This window comes from Sus scrofa, chromosome 3, assembly GCF_000003025.6.
Source record: "Sus scrofa isolate TJ Tabasco breed Duroc chromosome 3, Sscrofa11.1, whole genome shotgun sequence".
NCBI lineage: Eukaryota > Metazoa > Chordata > Mammalia > Artiodactyla > Suidae > Sus > Sus scrofa.
The window spans coordinates 106,155,261-106,167,316 of record NC_010445.4 but is presented as its reverse complement, the minus strand read 5'-3'; the positions used below and the strand labels follow the sequence as shown (position 1 = coordinate 106,167,316).

Here is a 12,056-nt window from a genome sequence, read left to right as displayed (position 1 = left end):
TTGACTAAATTAACTTCCAAGTTTCAGCTCTTGGCTGAGTCTCTTCAATGATCTTTCCTTACCACTCCCCTTGAATCATCCCTCTCATCATTCTCTGTCTTACCATGTGGTTTGGATTTTCATTCACAGCTCTTATAACAATTTGTAATGATATATCAACTTTCTGTCTGCTCCTCTGATGTGGATTTCCCTCAGTAAACTGTACATTCCACTGGCAAAGGACCTGGTATGTTTCATTCACCCCTGGATCCTGGCCTGGCATAACGTCTGGAAGGTAGAGGTGTGGGCTCAGATTATATTTGTTGCGACAGTAAAGGACTTGGGATCTGGATATTGAACTTAAAACAGACACTTTTTTTTTTTTTCCCTAGCAAGGTAAGAATCATGTCCTTTTGCTGTTAGAATCATACTTTTAATTAGATTAAAAGATAACATTTAAACATTGAGGAGGAAGACAATACAAGATATTATTTATGTATTTTTTCTTTTTACAACTGCATCTGTTGTATATGGAGGTTCCTAGGCTAGGGGTTGAATCTTAGCTACAGCTGCCAGCCTGTGCCACAGCCGTGGCAACACTGGATCTGAGCCTCATCTGTTACCTATACTGTGGTTGTAGCAATGTCAGATCCTTAACCAACTGAGTGGGCCAGGGGATTGAACCCACATCCTCACAGAGACAGTATGGTGTTCTTAACCCCGCTCAGCCGCAACAGGAACTCCAAAACAAGATATTTAATAAATGCTTGTTGATTGGTGGCTAGATTAAGCAATTGGACATTTACTTAATTTCTTTGTATTCCAAATTATTTATTTATAACATAGAAATAATATTTTAATAAATAAAATAATTCAGAATTATTTTATAGGGCAAGGTTAGATTTTTGCCCTATAATCTCCTTGAAGAAAGACATTAAACAGGTACAAAGCCAATTTAAGATGGTGCAGAGATTATACATACTATCAATTTCTTTAGTCTGAGAATTGCATTGCACTAATGTTTGAACTCTTGTGGTTTCAACATCATTGGTCTAAACTGTTATATGCCCTTTTTTGAAAGGACACCCTCTAACAGTGTTTTTATGAAGTGCCTAGAATTATATCATTGTCTTTGAAGGCTCCGAACCCTCCTCCCAGGTGCCTTGCCCTGTGGGAAGTGTTATATGAAGCTGATGGACCGCAAAGCACAGTGCCCGTCCCGCTTCCCTGGCTGACGGCATCTGACCAAGGTACTGAAGGGTAACAGAGGTGAACCAAGTGGCGAAGGAAGCAACTTCACAGGGAGGAGTAGGGGTAGTATTTCTAGACCTTGACGGGGCATAGATGCCTCTGCAAAAAGGAAACCTTTATTTTATTTTATTTTATTTTATTTTATTTTATTTTATTTTATTTTATTTTTTAATCTTATTGGAGTACAACTGACTTACAATGTTGTATTATTTTCAGGTGTACAGCAAAGTGAATCAGTTATACATATACATATGTCCATTCTTTTTTTCCATACAGGTTATTGCAGACTGTTGAGTAGATTTCCCTGAACTATATAGTAGGTCCTTGTTAATCTGTCTTATATACAGTAGTGCGTATATGTTATTCCCATCCTAATTTATCCTTCCCCCCACCCCCACAGGGACCCTCATTTTTTTTTTAATTGGATGTTAAGTCTAAGGTTGTTTATGGGCTCTTAGAAGGATGTGAAAATTTCTGTATCTCACATCTTGGTGACTCTAAAAAGCTGGTGCTGAGAATCAGGGAACGATGTTGTGCTTCCTCCTTTTGCATTGGGCAGCTTCATCTGTTTTAAGATATAAAACGATGGTGGAACCTCAGGGAATACTGATTTTCCCGATCTTCTTCTGAAATCCTCTGGGGCCAATCTGTGTGTTTGATTAGTGGTTCTTAAACTTTTATTAATTACAGGCCCCTTGAAACCCTTTCCCCGGAAAGAAACTCATGGACACAAACACAAGATTCCACATATGATGTCAGGGGTACTACAGATCTCTGAGTCTTAGTTAAGAGCCTTGGTGTGGACTGAATTTTGTCCCCCCCCCAAATTCATGTGTTAAAGCTTTAACTCTCAACCTGACTGTATTTGGAGAAGGACCAACAAGGAGGTAATTAAGGGTAAATGAGGTCATAATCATGAGGGCCTAATCCAATAGGGTTGTGTCCCTATAAGAAGAAAAGGAGACAACAGGGTGTCCTCACATGAGTCCTCACATGGTGGTGTCCTCTCCACCATGTGAGGACACAGCAAGAAGGTTGCAAGCCAGGAAGACAGTCTCACCAGGAACTGAACTGGCAGCACTTTGATCTTGGACTTCCCAGCATCTAGAACAATGAGAAATTTATGTTATTTAAGCCACCTAGTCTGTGCTATCTTGTTATGGCGTGTGAGCAAACCACTACAAGTCTCTGCCCTAGAAACTGCTCTTCCCTTCACAGTAGCTATGTTTATGGTCACTGATCCATGAAGGAGCAGGGCTGGGGAAGGGGGGCTCCCTAGTGAGCAAACTTTCTGCCTGTGGAAGAACCGCCCTGCAGGGTGTATGGGGGCCTGGGAGCACCATACCTGGCTCTCTTTCTGCCCCAGGAGTCACGAGTCCACATGACAGAGCAAAGTATGAAGGCCATGCAGAAGGATGATGTGTTCTTAGGCTGGGCATGGACCTTTTCTGCAGGTCTCCTTCATTTCATTGGGCAGGTTATCCATCTGAGCTTTGAGGCCTCCTTTAATTTCTTTTGAACGTTTAAGAAGAGGCAGGCATCCCCCTGTAAACAATAATCCCCTTTTTGTAAAGTAGAGAAGGCCCTTCCCCCAGACTTAAGACTGGGGCCACCTGAACCCAAAAAAAACCCACTGGAATGTCAGGAGCATTTTCCTTAAAAATCCATTTGCCCATCATTATCCCTCTTGAAAAAGCTACTGCTGTCTGATGTGAGTGGAATTTGAGGATAAGGACAATGAGAACTGTCATTAGCAGACAATGTGGTCCCAACTTGGGAGAGCAGGGGCAGAGTCTCAAAGTCCATAGTGGTACTGAAGGAATGAGTTTGGACAGGGGGAATGAAGCATGGACAGCTCTTTCTGGAAGACTTTAAAAGAGAAGCCAAAGTGTGAGTGACCAAAGGTGGCCAAGGAAATATATGGGGTTTCACATAACAAAAGTAAATGACTTAACAGGGTTCAGGATCCACACATCAGAGCCAAAGAACCAACTGTTTGTGCCAAGATGGAATTTTGAGTTCCAGTGCTCCACCTTCTTGATTTCACCTTCACTACAAATCTTTACTCATCTCAGAGGTACCCAGAACTTCTTTTGAGACCCAGCATCCAACAAGCAGGGATTTTAGCTTCTTACTAAAAACCCCCACTAATCTTTTTCTTTTAATTATAGTTGATTTACAATGTTGTGCCTATTTCTGCTGTACATCAAAGTGATATATATATATATATATACACATATATGTGTGTATGTATATATTCTTTTTAAAAAATATTATTTTCCATCATGTTCTATCCCAGAAGATCGTATACAGTTCCCTGTGCTATATAGTAGGACCTTATGAGGTAGTTTTTATGTGGTGTTCTTAGGGTTTTCTGTATGTAGTATCATCTTATATGCATACAGTGATAATTTTACCTCTTCTCTTTCAGTTTGAATTTTATTTCTTTCATCTGTCTGACTACTGTGGCTAGGACTTCCAATGATGTGTTGAATAAAAGTGGTGAGAGTGAGCATTCTTGTCTTGTTCCAGATTTTAATAGGAAGGCTTCTAGCTTTTCTCCATTGAGTATTATATTGCTGTGGGTTTGTCATAAATGGCTTTTGTTAAGTTGAGATCCACTATCAGTTTAAACCCATGAATACAAAACTATTTTCACAGGTGTTCCTATTGTGGTTTAGCGGTAACAAACACGACTAATATTCATGAGGGTGCAGGTTCGATCCTTGACCTCTCTCAGTGGGTTAAGGATCAGTATTGCCACAAGCTGTGGTATAGGTCGCAGACATGGCTCAGATCTCACGTTGCTGTGGCTGTGGCTGTGGCCAACAGCTGCACTCTGATTCAAGCTTGGGAATTTCCATATGCTATGAGTGCAGCTCTAAAAAGCAAAGGAAAGAAAAAAATATTTTGACAAAGGGAGGTGATTAGGTTGCAATAATTTTTGCAGAGTTAGAGCCAAATTACCTTGAAATCAGACTGGTGAGCAGAAATACCATGACTGATAGCATATAGTTCCTGATTCATTTTTCCATGTCTGAATGGTAAAAGAACTGCTTCATATCAGAAAACTCACACTTTCTTAAGCAGATGCATTAGTTCAGAATCAGCCTGTGACACATGCACTGTTTATTTGTGAGGGACCCCAGCCAATGTGAGTCTAGATTCCATGGAAACTCTACTGTGATAGCATATTTTCCTTTCTGCCATTAACTGGCTGTTTAAGCTTGGGCAAGTTATGTTATCTTTTTGGTCCTGGGCCTCTCCTTTATAAAGTGAGACAGTTAATGTGATAAATGAGAGGTCCCCTTGAAAAGTGGAAAAACATGCCTCTGTTCCTCCTGTACCACAAGCTATTTCTCTATTAGAACTCTGGAGGGTTTTTTTGTTTTTTTTTTTAAATGATCTGTCAGGAGACTTGAATGAGCAAAATGATGAAATCAGGTGTTTAGAGGCCAATCCTTGCAGCCACCCTGGCCAGTAAATAACCCTTCCCTGGTTGCTGGTTGCTGTCTTTAGAGTCATAAATAACAAAGACTACTAGCTCAACTTGTAGAGTCACTGTTCTCCAAGTGACTCGTTACTTAAGTGCTGGAAATTATCTTGGAAATTATCCTGAGATGTCCATAGTGATGAGTACCTGGGAGTTACTCAAATCTGACATGGAGGAATAAGCTGTTACTAGTTATAGTCAACAAATCCAAAGCAACAGAGAGAGGAAGTGAGAGTCAGACTCAATACTCACTGTAGTGTGTGGAATCTGAAAATGTACTTGCCTCTAAGCATGAGTAGGTACATATTTTTTGTATAGATATCCCAGTGAACATTTTATTTTCCTTTAATCTTTCCAGAATCTATAAAGTGTTGAGAGGGCATTGGCACCAAGTCTCATGGTCTTAAGAATCATTAGTGACCATCTATTTTGCTGATTATGAGAACTTTTCTGTGAAAGAAAAACAGAAATCAGAGGAAATTACAAATGTTGGGGGGTAATCTAGATGCTATCAAGCATATTATAAATAGAAATAAATAAGAATTTATTAGTCTGGAGTTCCTGTCGTGGCATAGAGGAAACGAATCCAACTAGGAACCATGAGGTTGCAGGTTTGATCCCTAGCCTTGCTCAGTGGGTTAAGGATCCGGCATTGCCATGAGCTACATGGTATAGTTCGCAGATGCAGCTTGGATCCTGTGTTGCTATGGTGTAGGCTGGCAGCTGTAGCTCCAATTCAACCCCTAGCCTGGGAACTTCCATATGCCATGGGTGTGGTCCTAAAAAAAAAGCATTTATTAGTCTGACCAGACTTGACAAATGCTTTAGAAATGCGCAAACTTACTTTCTTACTAGGGCAAGGGTTTGTCTTGAAGCTTGAACCTACTTTTTGCTTTTTGTTTTTAATTTTATGGAATTATAGTTGATTTACAATGTTGTGTTAATTTCTCCTGTACAGAAGAGTGATTCAGTTATACACATATCCACTCCTATATAGGTCATCCCAGAAAACTGAGTAAATTTCCTTGCAATACAGCAGGTGAACCTACATTCTGAATGGAAATACACCAGAAGGCATAGTAGCTATCTTGTGATTCTTCCTTGTTCAGTCCACAAATAGGAAGATTAGAAAGAGTCCTCTTTAGCATCTGTGATGTCAGCAGGCAGCCTGGTGAGTCTAAGGAAGGGGCTTGCAAAGGCAAATATTTACAGGGGAAAGAAGTTACCAGAATGAGTAAAGCGGATTAGGGATAAAAAGACTTCTTTGTCTGGGACAAGTAATATTTCACTTTCCTCTGAAATGTATGAAAAAAAAGAAAAGGCATGGAGTGGGATGATAAATGGCTCTGACACTTGGTCTCAATTTGGGGAGACAATAGAGCCTAGTGGGGACTTTGTGGAAGTGGAAGGCAGTTGCTGCTCAGCTGCAGCCGGATGTTGCCTCCTGGGAATGCGGCCCCCAAACTGGCAGATCTGATGTTTCCATAAGAATCTAGAAAGCTGATTTTTTAAAAAGTGAAAGTCTAGATTTGTACATTTTTGCAACTAATTCAAAATGTTTACAACCTTGTGAGAGCCAATCCTGTGTAAGTCTAACCAAAAAATATATCTACGAGTTAGATCTCTGCTCAGGAGGTCACCATTTTATAGCCTCTGAATACTGAGTGAGGAAGAACTTACACCATCTTCATTTTGGAGGAAGAAAAACCTAAGACTTATGGTTTATTATCTCTATGTCTTTAAGTAGGCTTTTTCAGATAAAGCGGAAAATGCAAAAGAGAAAAGTATTTGAGTACAATATAATGTTTATATAGCCACTCTACCTTCATATTTAATTGCTGTAACATGAGAACCAGAGTTCTTGGGTTAGGACCCACAGCACATCTATGTTGAGATATTGCTGATGTCAAGAATGGCATCTGTTCAGTCATCGTTGCGTGAATATGGTTCTCAAAAAAAAAAAAAGCTACAACAACAAAAACCCTCACTGGAAAAACTCAGGTTTTTCCAGATTATAATAAAGATATGGAGATCTGGACATAAAGATGACATAAAGAATTTTTCAGTCTTTATTAAACAGATGTTTGGCATTTTGTAGACAATACATTATTGAATCTAAAACTCCTTATCCAGGAGTTCCCGTCGTGGCACAGTAGTTAACGAATCCAACTAGGAACCATGAGGTTGTGGGTTCGATCCCTGGCCTTGCTCAGTGGGTTAAGGATCTGGCGTTGGCAGCCATGAGCTGTGGTGTAGATCACAGATGCGGCTCGGATCCCGCGTTGCTGTGGTTGTGGTGTAGGCCGGCAGCTACAGCTCCGATTCGACCCCTAGCCTGGGAACCTCCATATGCCATGGGAGTGGCCCTAGCAAAGACAAAAAGACAAAAAATAAAACTCCTTATCCAAAAGCAAAATTGGGTTTTAGGAAAGAAACTATAATATCCAAAAAACAAAAACTTTTACCAAACCTGGACTCCCTTCACATTGCTTTAGATGCATGAAGGTAGTACATTTTGAGTCTTGAGCATTCTTTCATTTTTCAGTGAGATACTGCTTAAGATATTGTAGTATTTTTCGCCAGGCGTTGATGTTTTTGCCTTTATCTCCCAAACAAGTAATACTACATTATTATGGAGTGGTAAGTTAATGAGAGATTTAAACATTTTCTTTTGTATTTTTCTGTTTTAAAAAAGACCAGAAATAATTTGTGTTGCATTTGGTAGTGGGGAAGGTATCTTTTTACCTAAGTTCTTAGTGAATACCTCTCAGGTTTTATGTGATTAATCGTTAAAGAGGGTCTAAGATAAATAAATAAAACATGTCCAGTTTCCTAGACTAGAAATTAAAAGCAAATGTTGAAAGGAAATTTTCAAAAGAAGTCAAAATATTGTGGTGAGATAAAGATTGGCAAGGGTGTAAAACTGTGTGAACATGCAGATTTGTGAAATCCCCACAAATTACCACAGAAGCTGATCAGGTTCTCATTCTAATTTTAGTGCCCAGCTCAGTTTCACTTACTATTTCAACACTTCAACATCCTTCTTGTGACAAGTAGATCCATCAGCAAAACTTTTGGTGGAAATGCTTTTGTGTTGTATCTACTCTCAAGAGTTGTTTTTGAGGATATTAGTAACCTGACATGCATGTATTTCCATTCCACAAAAGAATGAATGCAATGTCCAGACTTGGATTCCATTCGTGATACACATGAGACACTGCTGATATTTCTATGTTAGCTACTGAACAGTCTTGGTCTCTTTGGGGGCTTGTATGTGTCTTTGTGTTTAAGTACTTATGTGATTGATAGATATTTCTTTAGGAGTTCCCATCATGGCTCAGCGGAAACAAATCCAACTAGGAACCATGATATTGCAGGTTTGATCCCTGGCCTCGCTCAGTGGGTTAAGGATCCAGCATTGCCCTGAGCTGTGGTGTAGGTCACAGAAGTGGCTCAGATCTGACATTGCTGTGGCGGTGGTGTAGGCCGGCAGCTGCAGCTCTGATTAGACCCCTAGCCCTGGGAATCTCCATATGCCTCAGGTGTGGCCCTAAAAACAAACAAACAAAAAACAAATTTCTTTAAAAATAGATTGTAACTGGTCAATAAAAATATAATTAAATAGGAGTACCCGTTGTGGCTCAACGGTAATTCTACTACTATCCATGAGCATGTGGATTTGATCCCTGGCTTTGCTCAGTGGGTTATTACTGTGAGCTGTGGTGTAGGTTGCAGACGCGGCTCAGATCCTGTGTTGCTGTGGCTGTAGGGGAGGCTGGCAGCTACAGCTCCAATTCAACTCCTAGCCCGGGAACTTCCATATGCCGTGGGTGTGGCCCTAAAATACATGTGTGTGTGTGTGTGTGTAAATATGTATTTATATAAATGTATGTCTGTGTATATATATTTGTATATATGTGTGTCTGTGTATATATGTAAATAGGTTAGGTTGTATGTTTAGAGACAACTAGATCTATCCTCCAAAAATAATGAATTTTAGAGTAGATAGCTGATTACAGAATCTTCATTTTTAAAAATTTTAAACCAATTTTCATTTCATAACTCAATTTTCCAGCTGCCTTCCACCCTTTTTTTCCTCTCTCTCTCCTTTTTTCTTTTTCTTTCCTCCTTCCTTCTTCTCTCCCTCCTGCACTCCTTCCCACCCTCCCTTCTTTCTTTGCTTTTTTTCTTCCTCTCTCTCAAAATGTCTTTATATAGGGGACTATATGTGACTTATGCATTTGACAGAGGTGACATATATAGGAATTATTTCATCCCTTGGGTAGATGGCACTTTTTGGTCACTTGCCAGGAAAATAACAGTAAGTAGCTAATGTTTATTGAGCATATACTATATACTAGTTAATAGGCACTTTGCATTAACTCATTTAATTCTCCTAACAACCCTCCAACAGAGATACTGTATTATCCTACCAAAAGATAAAGAGACACAGTAAGATTAAATAACTTGCCCAAGGGCGCACAGCTAGAAAACCCAAGAATTGAATTAATCCCAGTAGTCTGGCTCTGGAGTCTAGACTCAACCATTAAGCTATCCTCAGAACTCATTAAATGAGTAAAATGTATAAAGCCTATATGACCCACAGGGAAGGGCTACATTGTATTATGTCACATGGACCATCAGAGGCTTTTAGTTCTTATCCTCAGAACATGGTAAAAAAGGGGTCTCTCCCTCTCTCCATGTTTATTGAATGAAATAAATTCCGGTTTTAAGGTCTCCCCATTCTGTTAGCATCCCTGCTTTTCCAAAGTGACCTGCTTTTTTTCAGTATTATTTCCTCCTCATGCAGTGTTCTTTTCTCTGTTCAGTGCAGCTTCGTTCATGCTTCAATTCTGTGAGTCAGAACTTGTTTTTGCTTTTCTCATGACTCTTTCATAACTCCCTGTATCATAATTTCTGTTCATATGTGTCCCCTCTTTAGATCCTAAGGTCTCTGGGATCACAATCTCTACCTGACATATACTTGTACCTCTGCCATGGTGTTAATCACCCCACCCCAGTTCTTTCACCCTGGCACAGAAATAAGGGTTTATTAAATAGAGGAGAGAATGGCTGGAAGAAGCATTTGGTGTATTTTTATTCTAACATAAATCTGTACTACTAAATATCTGGAAGCATGTCTTAAAATTCCATTATGGGCATGTTAATATGAAAGAAGTAAATTCATTCAATAAGTAAAAGAAAAAGTTTGAGAGAAGAGTAAGATTAGAGAAGAAAATTGGAGAGGAAACAAATCGGAAGTTTGAAGACCAAGCTGAAAGAATAAGATGGCAGAGAAAGATAACCATATAAAGATATCAGATATACTTCTGTGTTGGGGGCTAGAAAGACAAAAGATGGGGTCTAGTTCTTAAGCAACTACTGGAGAGGCAGAACTATTCAGTATCATAAATCATACAAAGCCTAGAAGAAGTCAGTACCGTGAGTGATAAAAGGCTGCCTTGAAGAGTTGGGGGACTGGAGGAGAATTCAGGTAGGCATTTGAGAAGAGAGTATGTGATTGCCAGGCAGACACAGTAGGGGGAAGAGAGACATTCTAAAAACAAACAAAACCCAATATGTGCAAATCATGATGTCTTAGTCAATTCAGGCTGCTACAACAGTACAATAGACTGGGTAGCTTAAACAACAAACAATGAGTTAATTATCTTCCAAAGACCCCATCTCCAAATACCATCACACTGGGGATTAGGATTTCAACATATGGATTTGGGGGGACCTCAGATATTCCATCCATACCACATGGGCACTATGAAAAATTTTATAGCATTGTAACACGGGATAAAGCAGAGGTGAGGAGGGAACTCCTTTCATGGCTCAGTGGTTAATGAACCTGAGTAGGATCCGTGAGGATGTGGGTTCCATCCCTGGCCTCGCTCAGTAGGTTAAGGATCCAGCATTGCCATGAGCTGTTGTGTAAGTCGCAGACTTGGCTCCAATCTGGCATTGCTGTGGCCGTGGTGTAGGCCAGCAGCTGTAGCTCTGATTTAACCCCTAGCCTGGGAGCTTCCATATGCCAGGGGTGCGGCCCTAAAAAGCAAAACATAGATAGATAGATAGATAGATAGATAGATAGATAGATAGATAGGGCACAGGTGAGGAAAGGTGAAGAATGGGTGGACAGAGTGAGGGCCATTGATGAGAGGCTTTGTATGCCAAGCAAGGACATTAGATTGAGTCGATCTCAATCTAATGGAGAATTATGTGATCAACCTGGTAATTTAGAAAGATTGATTTGGCACCAATAGAGAGGAGAGAGAAACAGGAGGTCAGAGTCAGTCTAGAAACCTGACAAGCATTGCAGTAGATCAGCCTGAAGCCAGGAGTGGCCGTGGAGGCATATGAGAAATTATTGGAAGGTGGATGATCAGATGTGGATATGAAGGGATGATGAAAGAAGGCACTGGGAAATCTAGGGTGAGACCCAAGTTTCTTGCATGGATAATAGAAAGGTTGAGCCATAAATCAAGGGAGGAAATATAGAAGATATAGCAGTTTAGGAGAGTGAAGAGGATATATTATTTAGTTAATTAAAAATTTAATTGGAGTTCCCACTATGGCTCAGTGGAAACGAATCTGACTAGTACCCATGAGGACACACATTCAGTCCCTGGCCTCAGTCAGTGGGTTAAAGATCCAGCGTTGCTGTGAGCTGTGGTGTAGGTTGCAGATGCGGGTCGGATCTGGCATTGCTGTGGCTGTGGTGTAAGCCAGCAGTATAGCTCTGATTCCACCCCTAGCCTGGGAACCTCCATACGCCATGGGACTGGCCCTAAAAAAAAAAAAAAAGAAAGAAAGAAAAAAGATTAATTGATATAATTCACATGCCATTGGAATCTACCTTTTAAAAGTATATAGTTCAATGATTTTTAGTGTTTTCACAAGGTTGTACAACTACTGCAACCAAATTCTGGAATACTTTCGTTACCCCCCCAAAGAAACCCTGAACTCTTTGCAGTCACTCCCTATTTCTCTTTTCCCTCAGCCCTTGGCAATTGCTAATTTACCTTCTGTCTCTACCTACTGGAATTTCCTATCCTAGACATTTCATATAAATGGAATTTACAACATATGGCCCTTTGTGTCTAGCTTCTTTTACTTATCATGACATTTAGAAAATTTCTCCTTACTATAGCATGCATCAGTACGTAATTTCTTTTTACAGCTAGATAATATTCCATTGTACAGCTACACCTCGTTTTGTTTTTCCATTCCTCAGTTCATGAGCATTTAGATTATTTCCACTTTTGAGCTGTTATGAATTTCAGTGCTATGAACGTTTGCATATGAGTTTTTTGTGGACATTAGCTTT

General features: G+C 39.9%; 1 protein-coding gene across 8 annotated transcripts in view; it reads left to right on the top strand.

The window, feature by feature from the left end:
- Positions 1-12,056, top strand: part of RASGRP3 (RAS guanyl releasing protein 3) — a 115,247-nt gene that overhangs the window by 46,471 nt on the left and 56,720 nt on the right. For 2 of the 8 annotated variants that reach the window (XM_021087648.1, XM_003354865.5), the window contains exon 2: positions 1,118-1,229. The exons of the other annotated variants lie outside the window; for them this stretch is intronic. The gene's annotated coding sequence lies outside the window, so the exon portion shown is untranslated. The remainder of the gene's footprint in view (positions 1-1,117; positions 1,230-12,056) is intronic. 8 annotated transcript variants of the gene reach the window in all.